This window comes from Pelophylax lessonae, assembly GCF_965119305.1.
Source record: "Pelophylax lessonae genome assembly, chromosome: 6".
Classification (NCBI taxonomy): Eukaryota; Metazoa; Chordata; class Amphibia; order Anura; family Ranidae; genus Pelophylax; species Pelophylax lessonae.
The window spans coordinates 70,405,589-70,423,343 of NC_138773.1; the positions used below are offsets into that span (position 1 = coordinate 70,405,589).

The 17,755-nt window shown below is 44.7% G+C and overlaps 1 protein-coding gene across 1 annotated transcript in view; it reads right to left on the reverse strand.

The window, feature by feature from the left end:
* NLRC3 (NLR family CARD domain containing 3) overlaps window positions 1–16,009 on the reverse strand; it is a 66,884-nt gene extending 50,875 nt beyond the window's left edge. Inside the window, exon 1 of the mRNA XM_082261861.1 lies at window positions 15,905–16,009. The gene's annotated coding sequence lies outside the window, so the exon portion shown is untranslated. The remainder of the gene's footprint in view (window positions 1–15,904) is intronic.
* Between the last annotated feature and the right edge of the window lie 1,746 nt (window positions 16,010–17,755).

Consider the following 17,755-nt stretch of genomic DNA (forward strand, 5'->3'; position numbering starts at 1 on the left):
GTATTAAAGCTGAACTCCAGACAGTTATAAAAGTACAGTCAATGCAGCTCTGTATTTATTCATTTATACACCATTAAATGCATTTTAAAATACAAACCGTGTAAGTACCTGCATGCGCGGTGCTTCACTGTAATAGATTGGTTGATTGATTGATTGAACTGTTATATACATAAAAGTCCCAATAATAAATCTGCAACGTGAACTAGAAAAAAATCTTCTATGTATTCAAAAGGTTGCTGCAACGATGGGTGTGGGGTGCCAAACCACTCAACAGAAAAAAGACTAAATCCAGAATCAAATAAACACACTTCACCCAAAGTTTTAGGAATGATCTTCCATAGTGATGCACCTCCATCAATCTAAACACTCACCAGATGGTTATCAGTAACAAGCCTAGAACTGTTGCTATGAAACGTAGTGGCATCAAGCTCAGGTGTGTTGATTGCATGGTAGGCTTCAATGGGGTCAGACTGTTTAAAATACATTAAAAAGCATATCAATAGGTCTCCAGCAGCTGGAAAGCACAATACAGCAGTGCAGATGCTAGGCACGGGACCCAGAAGATAATGGAGATCACTGTAGTAGCAGTGCCACATCCCATACAGTGCATTCATAAAGTATTTAGACCCTCTTCACTTTTTTCAATTTTGTTATGTTGCAGTCTGATACTACAGTTGTTTCAATTCAGTCTGTACTAATTAATCTACACCAGTGTTTCTCAACCTTTTTTAATTCAAGGCAACCTTTAAAATTATGGACGATCTCGAAGCACCCTCCAAAATTATGGACAGTCTTGAGGCGCCCCATTCTAAAATGTAAAAACTAGTCTGATCGTTTTACATGATGCAGCAACATCAATACATGTTGGACACCCAACATTAGAGGTAATTTATTCTTCCAAAGCAAATACACTTTTGCAAACTGGTACTGACTAGTATTCCAATGTTTCTCTTCTCCCTCAAATTTGAGACCCCAAAGCAGATGGAGAAGAGCAAGAGAGGGTCAAACAAGGATGTTATGCAGGCAACTGACATCCTCCTTATCAACTGATGATGTCATTGGTCCTTAGGAGGTTGGCAGCTAGAAGGCTGTAATGGTGTACAATGGAAACCTGTGGCTTTGTGTAACTAAAAGGCAGGTTTTATCCACCCACCCACTTATATACAATTTTGGGGTACATTTTAGGCATTTTGCTAATAAAACCTCAAGGCTCCCTGGTTGAAAAAGGCTGATCTACACTCAGTACTCCATAGTGACAAAGTGAAACAGAATTTTATAAATGTTTGCAAATGTATGAAAAAAGAAAAGCTGAAATATTACATTAGCGTTAGTATTCAGACCCTTTGCAACAACACTTGAAATTTAGCTCAGGTGCCTCCCATTTCTCTTGATCATTGTGGGATGTTTCTACACCTTGATTAGAGTGCACCTATGGTAAATTACATTGATTGGACATAATTTGGAAAGGCACACATCTCTCTATATGAGGCCTCACAGCTGGCAATGCATACTGTATCAGAGCAAAAGCCATGAGGTCAAAGGAACTGGCTGTAGAGCTTCGAGACAGGATTATTGCACAGCAAGGATTTGGGGAAGGCTAAAAAAAATGATGCTGCACTGAAAGTTCCCAGGAAGCACAGTGTCCTCCATAAATGTCAAACAGTGGCGGCTGGTGCTCAAAATTTTTTTTTTTGGGGGGGGGGGGGCGCAAACAGAAAAATGTAATAGGCATTGCTTTGCGGCAAACAATGCGGCAAAAAAATTGCATGACTTTGAGGTCACAAAAGTGTGAAAGGGGCCTTCAGTAATCAAAGTATAGTGTGCCCCCTTCAATGCAGAGTGACCACAGCGTGCCCCCTGCAATGCAGAGTGACCACAGCGTGCTCCCATCAATTCAGAGTGACCACGGCGTGCTCCCATCAATGCAGAGTGACCACAGCATGCCCCCTTCAATGCAGAGTGACCACAGCGTGCCCCCCTTTCAATGTAGAGTGACCACAGCGTACCCCCATCAATGCAGAGTGACCACAGCATGCTCCCATCAATGCAGAGTGACCACAGCGTGCTCCCATCAATGCAGAGTGACCACAGTATGCCCCCTTCAATGCAGAGTGACCACAGCGTGCCCCCCTTTCAATGTAGAGTGACCACAGCGTACCCCCATCAATGCAGAGTGACCACAGCATGCTCCCATCAATGCAGAGTGACCACAGCGTGCTCCCATCAATGCAGAGTGACCACAGTATGCCTCCTTCAATGCAGAGTGACCACAGCGTGCCCCCCTTTAAATGTAGAGTGACCACAGCGTGCCCCCATCAATGCAGAGTGACCACAGCGTGCAGAGAGACCAGTGCATTTACCTGATGCAGCGGCGGCTTCTCTTCAGTCCTCCGCGTCTCCCGAGTCCTCCTCCTCCTCCTTGGCCAATGGCAAAGGTTCGCCTTTCGGCCAACCAGGAAACGGGTCTATTCATTCGCTATTGTCACACAATGGGTGGGCTCAGGGCACACTGCTATGCGCCCCAGGTCCACCCTTTTCTGAAGCCGATTAGAGCCTCTGGCTCCAATCACGTGCTTCAGAAGAAAAAAAACCCCCATTGAACTCCATGCGTCCGGCGCCCCGCATGTAGATTAGGGGGCCGGACGCATGGATAGGAGGGGCGGTGCCCCTGCGCCCCCAATGGACAGGCCGCCACTGATCTCAAATGGAAAAAGTTTGGCACAAGTTGTGTAAAATGAGGGGTTATGCTGAAACCAAACCACGGTAAGGTAGACCAACAAAAATTTCAGCCACAACTGCCAGGAAAATAGTTTGTTCAGGATGCAAAGAAAACCCCACAAATTACTTCAGGTGAAATACAGGACTCTCTGAAAACATGTGGTGTGGCTGTTACAAGATGCACAATAATTAGGCACTTGAAGAAAGACGGGCTGCATGGTCGAGTCGCCAGAAGAAAGCCATTACTATGCAAATGCCACAAAAGTATCCCACTTACAATACGCCAAACAACACAGAGACAAGTCTCAAACCTTCTGGCACAAAGTCATTTGGAGTGATGAGATCAAAATTGAGCTTTATGGCAACAACCATAAACGCTAAATTTGGAGAGGAGTCAACAAGGCCTATGATGAAAGGTACACCATTCCTACTGTGCATCCTACTGTGCAACACGGAGGTGGATAGCTGATGTTTTCGGGATGTGTGAGCTACAAAGGCACAGGAAATTTTATCAGAATTGATGGCAAGATGAATGCAGTATGTTATCAAAAAATACTGGAGGAAAATTTGCATTCATCAGCCCGGAAGCTGCGCATGGGGCGTACTTGGACAATCCAACATGACAATGATCCTTACCACAAGGCCAAGTTTTAACTTGTAAACAACAAGTGTCAGAAATAGGCCTGGTCCTTAAGTGGTTATGAAAGATGATTTAGGAACTGTTCACTTTTTGAAAAGCAACACTTCCTCAGACCGCAGAATCTGTACGCTTACATTTATTTTTATCAGCTACTCTAAACTTTTGAACAGTGTCCAGCTCTAATTCTGGATAAAATAAAAGCTCTGTGACCAAAATGAAGTCGGGACCCAGACTTCAATCTGGATATCAGAGCTGTGACTAATGCCATAAAAAAAGGTTCATGCTATTTTTGTACATAATTTATTATTTACAGAGCGCAGATTTCCATAAAGCAAACATTCTGTCTTTTCTGGGACAGTGCATATCTAATGCATGTACAGGGAATTCATCCATAATGGCTTTACAACTGGCACATGAAACATCTTAAAGCTGAACTCCAGGCAGATATAAAAATGGCTCCAGGCAGATATAAATATTGGCTTTTCAACTGGCACATAGTCTCATGAAACATCTTAAAGCTGAACTCCAGGCAGATATAAAAGACACACAATAATGCCGTTCATCATATTCTTTATGATAGCCTAGTGTCCAAGGTCCTGAAAAAGCGGCCTCGTCCATTAAAACAGAAAAAAGTTGCAAAAAAGTTGGACCCGGCGCTACCACTTTAAATCGTGCATGTGCAAATTAGAAAAGTGCATACAGTGCTAAAAGTGCACCCAATAAGATATAAAATATATATATAGTATATAAAGTGCTACGTGCTATTTATGGGCTGTGCTTAGTGTGCCACATTGTAAACATCATATGTTGTACATATAAAGTGCCGAGTGCTGATAATGCCAAGAACCACGTGTAGTGATTAAGGAACCAAATAAACAAGCAAAGATATGGCGTTGGTAGATGACCCACCAAAGACACCGCTGCTTACCACACTCTCTCGGCCGATGCCTCGACACTTCCCGGTCACTAAAATAAAGGATAAGCCTCCATTGCGTAGCATATGTTATGTCAACCAAAATAACGTAGCATCCACTCACAGTTAGGGAGTTCACTGTCAGCTTGAGAGGTGTTCGCCGGACCGCTTCCGCGTTCCACCGGCTCAAACCACCGTTCCCGAAAGTGACGTATTGACGTACACAAACCACGCCCTACGCGTTTCGTCAAACGACGTCATCTGATGACGTCGTATGACGAAACGCGTAGGGCGTGGTTTGTGTACGTCAATACGTCACTTCCGGGAACGGTGGTTTGAGCCGGTGGAACGCGGAAGCGGTCCGGCGAACACCTCTCAATTTGCACATGCACGATTTAAAGTGGTAGCGCCGGGTCCAACTTTTTTGCAACTTTTTCTATTTTACTACCTCAGAGGTAGGTTGGAGGCAGCTTACACCACCATTTGAGCCTGATTCAGTACAACTCCATAGCGCTGGTATACAATCTCTTTTTTCGTCCATTAAAACGCTTAGACCAAAGAGTTAGCCCCGTTCACATCGGACCGATTTGCCAAATCGCATGCCAAATTGGAGCCTATTGCAGGCAACAGAACCGTCAAATACAGTGCAACCCTGACTTTGCGGCGCCGCGCCGATTCCCAAAAGTAGTTTCTGCACTACATTTGGTGACTTCGGGGGCGATTTCAATAGACATCTGTGCATGAACCAGAACAGATGTCTCTCAAATTGCCCCCGAAGTTGCACTGAAATACCGGTTTTGAAATTGTGCGAGTTCAGATTTCAATGTGAATGAGGGCTTATTGTCTCATGCTAGGACACATACTGGTATATCAGCTTGCAGCACTGTTAGGGCTCTTTCACACGGCCCCTCCGCTGTTCTTATCTGCTGCGGGACTTTTTTTTTTTTGTCACGGAGCGGATGACACTTGTGTCATCCGCTCCGTGTGTCCGCATATCATCCCATCCGTTTGCGGATGATATACGGACATAATGTAAGTCTATGGGCATTGCGGATGTCAGCAGATGACACCCTGACATCCAATTTTCCTTCCTTTCCCTTTTTTACATGGAGGAAAAATAGGGTTCTGTTCCGTTCCAAAAAACGGAACAGAACTGAAAGGAAGAAAATCGGATGTCCGCGGATAGTATTCCGCTGACATCCGCAATGCCATTGACTTACATTATGTCCGCAAATCATCCGCAAAAAAATAGGATGATTTGCGGACAAGCGGAGCGGCCGTGTGAAAGAGCCCTTAACTTGTTTGCTTTTCCTGATATATTGTGAATGTTTCTTCTTTATTTACAAAGGTATGTTTCATGATATATACAATTTTGTCTTTAAAGTGATTGTAAAGTCAAAAGCTTTTTTTTATCTTAATGCATTAAGATAAAAAACCTTCTGTGTGCCGTAGCCCCTCCCCCCCAGTCCCCCAATACTTACCTGAGCCCCCTCTCTATCCAGGGATCTCCATGAATCCCTCAGCCATCCCGGGACTCTCCCTCCTGATTGGCTAAGACACAGCAGCGGCGCCATTGGCTCTCGCTGCTGTCAATCAAACTCAGTCAGCCAATGAGGAGAGAAAGGGGGCAGGGCAGGCTGCAGCCCCATGTATGAATGGATACTCCGAGCTGTGACTTGGCTCGGGTGCCCCCATACCAAGCTGCTTGCTGTGGGGGCACTCACCAGGAAGGAGGGGCCAGGAGAGAAGAAGAGGGACCCGAGAAGAGGAGGATCTGGGCTGCTCTGTGCAAAATCAACTGCACAGGAGTAAGTATATCATGTTTTTTTTCTTTTTTTTCTTTTTAAAACACGACTTTACAATCACTTTAACTAATAAAGAATATTTGTGGTGATGTTTGATGTACAATATGTTTTTGGATGATGCCCCAGGATATCATCCATATACTGTACTACTTGTTAGTTCCTCCATCTAAACATAATCAATAGAGAATTATCACTCTGCTGCTTCTTTTTTCACTGTCCAGTCACAGGCTGGGGGAGGGACAAGACCTGTAAATTTTATTTACCACTTCAGCTCTAGAAGGTTTAGCCCCCTCAATGACCAAGTGAGAGGAAGGTGGAGGATCCTAAAGAACGATTTCAGGGACTTAGGTAAAAGATTGAGGAATAGGACCCCCAAGGTGGCTTTATCTGAAATACTGCCGGTACCTTGATCCACACCAGAGAGGCAGAAAGAGATTAGGGAACTGAACAAGTGGCTGAGGAACTGGTGTAGGAAAGAGGGGTTCAGGTTCCTGGAGAACTGGGCTGACTTTTCAGTTGGCTACCGGCTCTTTAGTAAGGATGGGCTGCACCTTAATGGGGACGGTACAGCTCTATTGGGGAGAAAGATGGCCAAAAAGTTGGAGGGGCTTTTAAACCAGGAGATGGGGGGGAGGGTTCAGAGGCAGAATCAGTCTGGAGGGAGCAAAGGACAGAAGGTATTATTGAGGTCAGCAGCGACAGTCAGGGGCAGACTGGCAACTTTCAGCCCAAGGGGCAAGTACAAACCAGAGGCGCATGGTAAAGTGACTCGGCCCCCTCCCACTCTCCTTCTTCCCATCCTCCTCCTGACCCCCATTCCAGGTTGAAGCCCTGCTCCAGGTACTCTCTACTCACCGGCTGAATCCAGGTTCCCAACCTGGCCAGCAGGGGGTGGCTGGGGGGAGGTGGGACAGCTCGGTTGGGGCTGGCCAGGGGAGGAGAGTCTCCAGTGGGGCATGGAACTGGCCTCTGCTCAGACACAGTTTACACCATCTATGCTGGGGAGGGGAGGCCTGCGCTCTATCCTTGTCTTCAACCCACACTCAGTAGTTGGGCGGTGGGGACTTTTTACTTCACCAGGAATCATTTAGGCATGTCTGTGGCAGAAGCGGTGCAGCCTTTTTATGGGGCATCAGAGCGGCCCAGGGGGCAATTTCCCCCCTGCCCCCTGGCCCAGTCCTCCCCTGGCGACAGTAGATCCGTAACGTCAACCATTGGGGGGTCTGAGCGGAAAAACCTCAGACCAAACAGGAATAAAATTAAGCACTATTCACGATCAACTTCCACAAAATTAAGAGGAGTATATGCAAATGCCAGGAGCCTAGCTAATAAAATGGATGAGCTGGAAATGTTAGTACATGAAGAGGACATAGACCTTGTGTGAATAACGGAAACTTGGTTCGACCCCTCACATGACTGGCTGGTCAATATCGAAGGGTACTCTGTATATCAGAAGGACAGGGAAGGAAAAAAAGGGGGAGGGGTATTTGATCACCTCTGCATTTTTTTTTTTTTGTGCTGTAAACAAAAAAATACAGACGATTTTGAAAAAAAAATATTTTTTACTTTCTGCTAAAAAACACATCCAATAAAAAGAATGTAAAAAAATCGAATTTCTTCATCAAATAAGGCCAATATGTATTCCGCTACATATTTTTGGTAATAAAAATTATAAAAAGCATATATTGATTGGTTTGTGCAAAAGTTATAGTGTCTATAAACTATTAAATATTTTTATGTAATTTTTACAGATTTTTTTTCACTAATAATGGCGGCGATCAGCGACCTACAGTGGGACTGTGACATTGCGGCAGACAAGTCGAACACTGACTGACATTTTTGACACTTTTTTGGGGACCAGTGACACTAATAGTGTTCAGTGCTAAAAATATGCACTGTCCCTTAACTAATGACACTGGCAGGGAAGGGGTTAACATCAGGGCAATCAAAGGGTTAAATGTGTCCCTAGGGGGTGCTTTCTGTTTGGGGGGGGGGCGGACTGTAAGAAGACAGAGATCTGTGTTCCTGCTTGGCAGAAACACCAGATCTCTGTCTTTCTCTGTCACAGAACGGCGATCTGCCTTGTTTACCAAGGCAGACGGCCATTTTGTCTGCCTGGGGAACGATCAGTGGTGATTGGCTCCCGCTTTGTCCAATCACAGCAGGACCGGGTCGCCGGCGGCGTGTGTGCGAACCCTAAGACCCGGAAGAATAAACCATGTACAGGTACGTGATTTCGCGTTAAAGGGCCACCCTGCCGTAAGTATTTGTACGTGGGGTGGTCCTTAAGCGGTTAAAGTAAATGTAAAGTCAGAAGGTTTTTTTTATCTTAATGCATTCTAAGCATTAAGATAAAAAGCCTTCTGTGTGCAGCAGCCCCTCTCAGCCCCCCTAATACTTACCTGAGTCCCCTCTCGATCCAGTGATGTCCACGAATGCCTAGGCTATCCGGGACTCCCTCTCCTGATTGACTGAGACACAGCAGCAGCGTCATTGGCTGCTGTCAATCAAACTCAGCCAATGAGGAGTGAGAGGGGGCAGGGCCGAACCATAGCTCTGTGTCTGAATGGACACAGAGCTATGGTTCGGCCCTGCAGAAGACGGTTCTGGCAATGCAGGTACAGTATTACCATATGACAGTCATGAAGTGCACATTTGGTGCTATATAGAACACTTTCCCTTTAGTGCAGGAACCCAGAGCTCCCAACTGTCCCTGATTTTGACGGACTATCTCCAAATTTTGAAACAAAGTCCCTCTGTCTCTCTTTCCACCTCATTCATCCCTTATTTTGGTCTGATCTATATAGTTGTATACAAAATGCACTATTTACAGGGCAAAAAATTCCATCCAAATTCTGATTGGCTGCATTTTTAAATTTCAAAAGGCAATATAAAGGAATAGTTGGGGTAAAAAGCACTTGGGGGGTTAACCAATCATTTTTTTGTACAATGCTTCTTTAAGGAGGAAGTGGCAGGGGCGTGTCCTATGCCTGCACACTTTTGCTAACATGTGTCCCTCGTTCCCATCTCAGAAAGTTGGAAGGTATGGGAGCAGTGCAAAGTGATGGGAGAAATCCCTAGATATTCCTTATGCGCTGCATCCCCATTCTTGCCGCACTTGTCTATAGTAACCATCCACTACCATCAAAAGGATGTTTTCTTTGCCCTGTATTCTGAACCCTTTCTCTCAACCATAACACCGGCTGGTAGTTGATCTTACTGTACACATTGCTCAGGAAGACAACTGGGCCCACTGCCATGCTTGAGACTGATAGTCTAGAAGTTGTGTCTAAATAACCAAGTATTGATCCCTCAGCAGTCTTTAACCTTTTACTAGTTACATAGTTACATAGTAGTTGTGGTTGAATAAAGACGATAGTCCATCCAGTTCAACCTGTGTAGGTGTGTGTGGACGTAATAATTTCCCATACCCCTGAATGTTTTGATCCTTGAGATGTACGTCCAAGTCTTAAAAAAAGTAGCCATACTCCCCCCAGTTACTACCACTTGTGGTAGAGAATTCCACAGTCTTGTAGCCCTTACTGTAAAGAACCCCCTGCGTAGCCTGAGGTTAAATCTCTTCTCCTCGAATCACATTGTATGGCCTCGTGTCCTCTTGCATTCGTTGCGACTGAACAGTTTTTTTTCTATGTTGAGATCACCATTGAGGTACTTGTAAATCGCTATCATGTCCCCTCTCAGGCGTCTCCTTTCGAGGTAGGTTGTAAGCGCTCTTCATAATTAAGGTCCTCCAATCCCCTAATTAGTTTAGTTGCCCTTCTCTGGACTCTCTCCAGCTTCAACACATCCCTTCTGAGGATTGGCGACCAGAACTGGACAGAATACTAATGGTTTCCCACTGTGTAGATCCTTTACTTATCACATTCAATGTATAAGTAATAGCACACCAAGCTTTCCTCTCTCTCCCCAATGCCCTCCCTGGGCACAGACAGAATAGAGGTCCACCTTCTGAGAGTAGGAACTGAAGATCAGCCAGAACCCCCTTACAGCCAGAAGGACACCTACACACTCCAGTCAATGGCAAAGAAAGGATGAGTCCACTTCATTTGGCATGACATTGCATTGAATTTAAACAATTTCCTTCACTGTAGAAAAAGTGTGCTGGAACTGCAGCTGCACAGAAGGGTTCCCTCTACCAGCAGCCAAGGTCTGGCCACTTCCGTTATGTCACATAGGCCTGACAGGCCAGATGTACTGCCGTTAGCACAATAAGCTACTCAGCCCAATATGGGGCCTTCTTAGCAAGAAAAGGGCTGTTTAAAGGACATGCCTCTCATATACCAGCCCAGCAAATACAAAGTCACTATGGTTGAAGCTATTGTGTGTCATTTCCTTACTGATAAGGTCTAAGTAGAGATGAGTAGTCATAAATAATTTGGAATGCCCCTCAAAGATTATGGGAAACAGGACTATGTAACCGTTTTGAGTACTAAAAACCTTGCTGCTGGACAGACTAAAGGCACAACTTTTTTTTAAAATTTGGATAGAGTAGAGAGGGATTAGAACACCTGTCAGTTTTTATTTCTGTCTGTGTCCCCGTTAGGGAGATTCACCCTCTCTTTTTGTCCTGTGTACCATTATCATCGAAAGTAAGGCCTCTTGCACACGATACTCCTGTTTGAGCATCTACTTTTTTCCAGACCTTTTTTTTGTATGTATTTGCGAGTATTCGCAAGTATTTGCGAGCATTGAGGCTTAAATTACTGACCAAAAATGCAGATTTTTCTATTTTGTTCTTACTGAAGAATGCACAGTGCTTGTTTACGCGCCTGTGTGCACAGGCACATTACAATTAATGGGCTGTATTTTAGCTCAAAAAGCTGTACTGAGCATTTTCAAGCCGCAAGATGCTCAAACAGGAGTATCGTGTGCAAGAGGCCTAAAAGTGAAAGTAAAAGATAATTTTGGGTTGCCCCCAGAAAATTAATAGAGGGGAGATCTTCCAATGGGGACACTAGTTTTGGTGACCTGGGGGGGGGGGGCCCAAGAGATTCCCTTAATTTGTCAGGATTTCCTCTAACTTCCTGTTTTGGCTATGGGACAGGAAGTGAAGGTAAATCTCTCCAATGGGACAAAGAGGGCAAAAATAAACTGTGTAGGGGCTATAACCCTCCCTTACTCTATCCAAAATAAAAAATAAAAGTTTTGCCTATTGTAGGGGTTTTTAGTAACATTTTGACTGCTGAAGCCAAATTGAAAAATAGATGTATTTATTATACAAGCATGTAGTTACCTGCATGCACTGGGAGCAGCACAATAAATAGTGTTGGTTTCAAAAGAATTGCTCTAACTGGCTGGGGGATCTAATACAATTTATATGGCCTAAGATAGGTGGGACTTAGCTATCTGACTTTCTTTGAAGTACATCTGTGTCTCTGGAGATGCAAAAATGTGTTACTTCCACTGGCTCTTTAGGGGAAAAGGCTGAGATAGCCATCTTCACAGCTTCACGCAATACAACTTCTGACAAAATATACATCCAATATATCTGCTTAATCAGAAATAAATGTTTGATACATAAAATGGCTATTCCATTTAACCTATCGCCTATAGTTCTACTTTAATAATGTTTATCCCCTGAGCTCTGGCGCCTCCTGGCCTTTTAAAGGGTTTCAGATGCCGGGAGGCGGGTGTTTATGATCATGTGACAGCCGTGATTGGCTGTCACAGCAGTCACATGATCAGAAAGCCGCCAATCACAAGTAGCGATCAAGAGCTCTCCATTAGCCACCAGTAACTGTGTTGGTAGTGCGCAGGGCGCACGCTCTCAGCACAGCTCTATGTACAATGTGGCCACTCGGCATTAAGGCCCACCCGCCGAGAGGCCACATATTTGCGTACTGTCAGTGTGAAGGGGTTAAAGATGTTTTATGGGCCAAGCTAACCTCAGCAACACATTTTTTTCAAGAGTGAGACTAATATGTTACATTCAACCTCTGAAAATGTCGCTATGTTCACTCTCCTGCGCTGTGCGATAAGTTACAACGTCGTGTCAAACTCCTATCTTGACATTTTACTACATGTGGATAATGTGCTCCTCGCTGCCCTCAAAAAACTGGGGGCGTTTGATATGACTGCAAGTATAGGAAACAAAGAAGGCGCGTAGGCATGTTTTATTAAATGGTATAAAACCGAGGTGAATGTACTCACAAACCAATGCTTGCATCATAGCTTAGACATAACATCATCTGCTTAAGTCCATATACGTAAATTCGCAATGCTCGTAGACATGTCGGCTAATGCGTTTCGAGGTTACCCTCTTCTTCAGAGTTTTGTCTGGATGACTATTTGTATAGCTGAAGGATTCTTGTGGTCCAATTCCGTGCAGTCACTTTGCAGATCCTCCTCTCATGTCTGAGTCAAAGCATTGGTTTGTGAGTACATTCACCTCCAATTTATACCATTTAATAAAACATGTTTTGAGGATAATGCGCTAGGCCTACGTGCCTTCTTTGGTTACATGCAACCCTCTTCTTCTATGTGGCCAAGATCATTTTTTTACACATTTCTGGATTACTTCTCTGCACTAAAAACCTTGCTGTTTGAGAGACTTAATAAAGTTTGAAGACATTTTATGGGTCAAGCTAACCTAGAGGGTACATCTTTCGCAACAGTAAGAATGATCTGTTATCAATTGGTTAGGTGCAACCACTAAATCCCTTCTTCTATGTGGCCAAGATCATTTTTGCAAAGCTCTGCAGCTCTAGTCTGATTGGGCCTCAAAGCATTAACAACATATTAAAAATGCATAGACAACTTTAGAGCTAGACTTCAAGCAAACAGCTAAATACAAGATTGGAATTCACGTTATTGTGTATTTGGGTTATTTTGAAGCTCTTATATTTGCTAAAGACTCTGTATTTATGTCCATCCAATTCCTTCCACGGCACTTCCAGCTGGGCTGGGGGCTAAATGCGGTAATGCAGTATCCATACCTGATATTTGGAGCTCCACTGGAGATCCTGAAAATCACTGCAGTAGTCTGCACTACATACAGTGAAAGGTGTGATCTGTCCTGCACTGCTTCAACAACTTCCCCTCTGCACACTGAACACGGGGGGTAGCTCGCTCTGCACTGCTGCCATTAAAGTGGTTGTAAAGGCAGAATGTTTTTTTATCCTTATGCATTCTATGCATTAGGATAAAAAAGCCTTCTGTGTGCAGCAGCCCCCCCCCCCCTCAGCCTCCCTAATACTTACCTGATCTCATCTCTATCCAGCGATGTTGCAGGAGTGTGTCAGCTGCCCAGGGCTCCTCTTCTTATTGGCTAAGACAGCAGCGTGGTGCAATTGGCTCCTGCTGCTGTCAATCAAAGTCAGTCACCCAATCAGGAGAGAGAAGGTGGGGCTGGGTCACAGCTCTGTGTCTGAATGGACACGGGGAGCTGTGACTCGGCTCGGGTGCCCCCACAGCAAGCTACTTGATGTGGGGGCACTCAACAGGAGGGAGGGGCCAGGAGCACCGAAGAGGGACCCGAGAAGAGAAGGATAGGGGCCACTCTGTGCAAAACTAAATTCACAGAGCAAGGAAGTATAACATGTTTATTATTTAAAAAAAGAAATAAATGAGACTTTACAATCACTTTAAGTCCCTGTTCACACTGGGGCGACCTGTCAGGCGACCTGGTTGCCTGACAGGTCGCCGTAGGTCGCTCGCCATAGAGAAGCTATGGACCCGTTCTAATAGGAGCGACACAAGTCGCTCCGACTTAGAAAAAGGGTCTGGAGCTTCTGTGGGGCGACCCGGAGCGACCTGCATAGACTTCAATGTTATGAAGTCCGTGCCGGCCGCTCCGAGGTCGCGGTGCGAGCAGTGCGCCGCGACCTATGAGGTCGCCCCGGCAAGTCGGATCGCCCCAGTGTAAACGGGGCCTAAGAATAGAATAGCAGGGGTTCTGAATGGGTGACCCCCTGTGGTCAGTGTGCAGAGGGGAAGCCACTGGAGTAGCACCTGGAAAATCACAGTTGTTACTGTATGTAGCAAGGAAAGCTACAGTGATTGTCAGCATTCCTAGCAGCCCCCCGGATATCAGAGACTGATACTAACATAGAGCCAAGATGGACCAATGTCTGCTTAAAGAAAAGATAATTCTTGCAGTTCCACCTTCACTTTTCTGTATTGCAGTAAAGAAACCCTGCAAGGTCACCTCTCATCCACCAACCTGTGAGTGGACAGTGAAGAAGCAGCAAAAAACTGATGAGCTCATCTCTCTGCTCTCTCCTCCCATCAACATGCTCTATGTCCACCCAGGTGCATGCAGCTCACCTGGTTGGCTCCTAGTACTGCCCCTCCCTCTCCTTTTCTGAGTGTTTCTTTAGGCTATTTCAAATGAGCGCATAGCCCTGTGCAGTGTTCAGAGCCATAAACTATTTTTTACTAGCGCTGAGCTGGGTGCAGGCAGCCCATGTAAGTGAAAGGAGATGCATGGATTGTACGGACTCACCCACATAGCCAAGTTTGACAGGTATGCAGGGACAGGTGTACAACGTAAGCAGTAAAAATAAAAAATAAGAGAAACAGCTTTGTAGGGTGCATGGGGCTGAACAAAACCAAAGAAATTCCATCCTACACTAACCGACCAGCCTGCTAACCAAACTAATTATCCCGTCTAACAGTATGCATTAAAAACAGGGGTTTCATTTGCACACATGTGCAAATACATTTGTAAGCTACAGAGCCCTGTCAAGCCACCCCAGTATATTCTGTAGTCCTAACTCAAAATTTGAGAGACTCCACAGTAGAAACAGATACATTATAACAGATAGGCAGAGGGCAGGTGAGCCTGGAGGGAGCCTACCCCTCAAAGGCACAGGGGCACACTGGACACCCAGCATATAGCAAACGTATGTGCAAACTACCTGTTTTTAATGCATACCGTTAGACAAGACAATTCGGTTGGTTAGCAGGCTGGTAGGAAAGGTGGAATTTCTTTGGTTGTGTTTTGCATGTGTTGCCCTTCCATGTGCACATTGTTGCAAAGGCCAGTTATAGGTGGGGGCAGTGGCCATTTTCTGTACATGGGCCTGAACGCCAGTGTGAATGAGTCCTTACCAGGGCTTAGAGGAGTCGGAAATCAGGTAAAATATATGTATATACACTAGTTGCATTTAAAATACATGTTTTTATTTTTCTTTAAATTCATAAGTGCATTTATTTGTGTTTTTGTTAAAATCTACCTGGAGTTTCCCACCTCCAGCAAATCTATTTTGGATAAAGTAAAATGTTCAAATCTCTGTAAAGCTTTTTTTGCTGTGTCTTTATAGGGCAGATTTCCCCTTACGTCCTATCTTGGTGACACCATGCCAAAAAAAAGAGACAGTAAGTGTGTCGCAGGGACAGAAAAACACTGAGAACAATAAACGCCTGATAAATATTCTAACACCCCTGTGCTGTAATTGGGCTGCCTTAAAGCAGCCCACATCTTTGCCTGAGTCATGGAATGCAAAAGTGTAGAGGGACCCTGGAGGGCACTGCACAGCACGCAACAGACATATCAGCTTGGTTGTTGTGCTTGAAAAGAGGAGTAAGGTAAAGGTTGCCGCCATTGGTTTAGCACAAGGGGAACAAGAGCGATCAAGATACAGGTTCTAAGCTGTCCAATCACTATTTTTAAAAAATGCAGCATCTGGGACCACTCAAAGTCGTAGCATCTTCCTACAAACCCGCCTGATGTCTATATTGGCCCATATGTATAGGTGGCCTAACCTATATTATCCAGATTCCTAGTTTTAAGTGACAGGTGAAATCTGATTGGTTGCTATGGGCAATAGCTCCAGTTTAGATCAGTCAGACAAGGTATATACTCACCAAGGGACACAAAGCAGTAAAGGCGTCGGTCAGTTGCAGTTAACACCAGGTATGTGGGTCAGATGCGTTGTTTCTTCTTCCCTTCAGTATCTTGGGCACCTCTCTCTATATTCTAATATCTCTGATCACAGTGCATTTAAGCTTCTTCTGTTTATATTTCTTTTGTGATCACGTCTGAATCCTTCAAGAAGTTAATTCATTGCAACCCTTTAGTAAATATCCACTGTAGCTCTTTACCATAATGTCATGCTGCTACCCAGTTCTCCTTCGATGTCTACTAATCTCCTCTCTCTTCTCAGTCTGCGATATTCTGATACACGGCTCTCACCTCTTCCTGCTGTAATGCACTTTGACTTCCTGTCTTCAAACTGAACTTACAAGAATGACAAATTAGTGAGGTTTTATCTAAGAGAATCTGTAGAAGTAAGAAAAAAAAAAAACGGGTTACCAATACGCAAAGTCAGAAGTGTATTTTTTTGAATGGACTAAATGATGAAAGTACATCATCTTTTTAGAAATGTGAGTAGGCTAGCTGGATTTAGCTAATTACCTTGCATAGCTCCCATATCACCTTTTTTCAGGACAGTCCTTCTTTGGTCCTTTTTTACACAAGCCGCCTGACTTTCTCCCTCTCCCCCGATGATCGCCGAGTGACCGGCGGACATCGGGTCCGCCAGTCACACGCGCGGGGGGGGGGGTCCGTGACCGCGCGGGAGCGCGCCTCCGCGGGCGCGCGCTCGCTCCCCAGGGCCTCACAGGCTAGCGACGTAGACCTACGTCACTCTGCCTGTGAGGGGCTGACTGCCGCAGTAAATATACTGTGAGCAGTCGGCAAGCGGTTAAAGGCAGGCAGAAGGCAAAGGACTAGTCATCTGTATTGTTTGCGGTCTTCCTGTAGCTAATCTTTCCTCATTACGGATCTACCGTGCCTTGTGTTGCAGCTAACTTGGTAAAGGTAGGGCTTTGCTTCTTTATGTCAGAGCCCCCAGCAAGCAGAACAGGGATCAGCACAGTGGTGACCTCCCCAAAACTCACTCCAAATCTGAGACTAGCAGTCAGAGGCAGCAGTGCCTTAGAACTCACACTGCAGATATACAGCTAGGAGGCTGTGGGTACATACCAGGAAGTGCGCTGCTATATTTTTTGAGAGTAATTTTCAGATAATAAGATGAGATAAAGATTATCTGAATTTAAAAAAAAAAGAGTAATTTTAAACAAAAGCAAAATGTTAAGGTTAGTTAAGGTACAATTATTATTTCTAGATCTTCCCTAAAACAGAAATTTTCACTTTTTGAGTACAGGTCCACTTTGAATTACACATACTCAGCTTCGCTGAGAGCGAGGTCACTATCCATGGAAAAGTATCTACTTTGTAGGTCAGGGAATGGCTGATTATACCAGAAACCTCTGAGACAGGCTTTTACTTTGCAACAAGATCCTTTTAAAGTGAAACTCTCATTTTGCCCTCTTCGAGTTATTTACAGGTGCATTCCATAAAATTAGAATATCATCAAAAATTTCATTTATTGTAGTAACTCAATTCAAAAAGTGAAACTTATATATTTTATATAGAGTGATATATTTTATCACTTCATCATTTTCATCGCTTTCTTTTAATTTTAATGATTATGGCTTACAGCTAGTGAAAACCCAAAATTCAGTATCTCATTTTTACATAAGACCAATAGAAAAGGAGTGTTACCAGTTCCTTACCAGGCCATAGTCAAATGACGCTGGCAGGAACATTGCAGCAATCTGGGCGGCCGTCATATGACGTCCGCCTCGCCCATTCTAGCCGCTACTGCGCTCTCCCGGGGGCGCTCAGCGGGGCGAAAGGGGATGAGGCTTGTC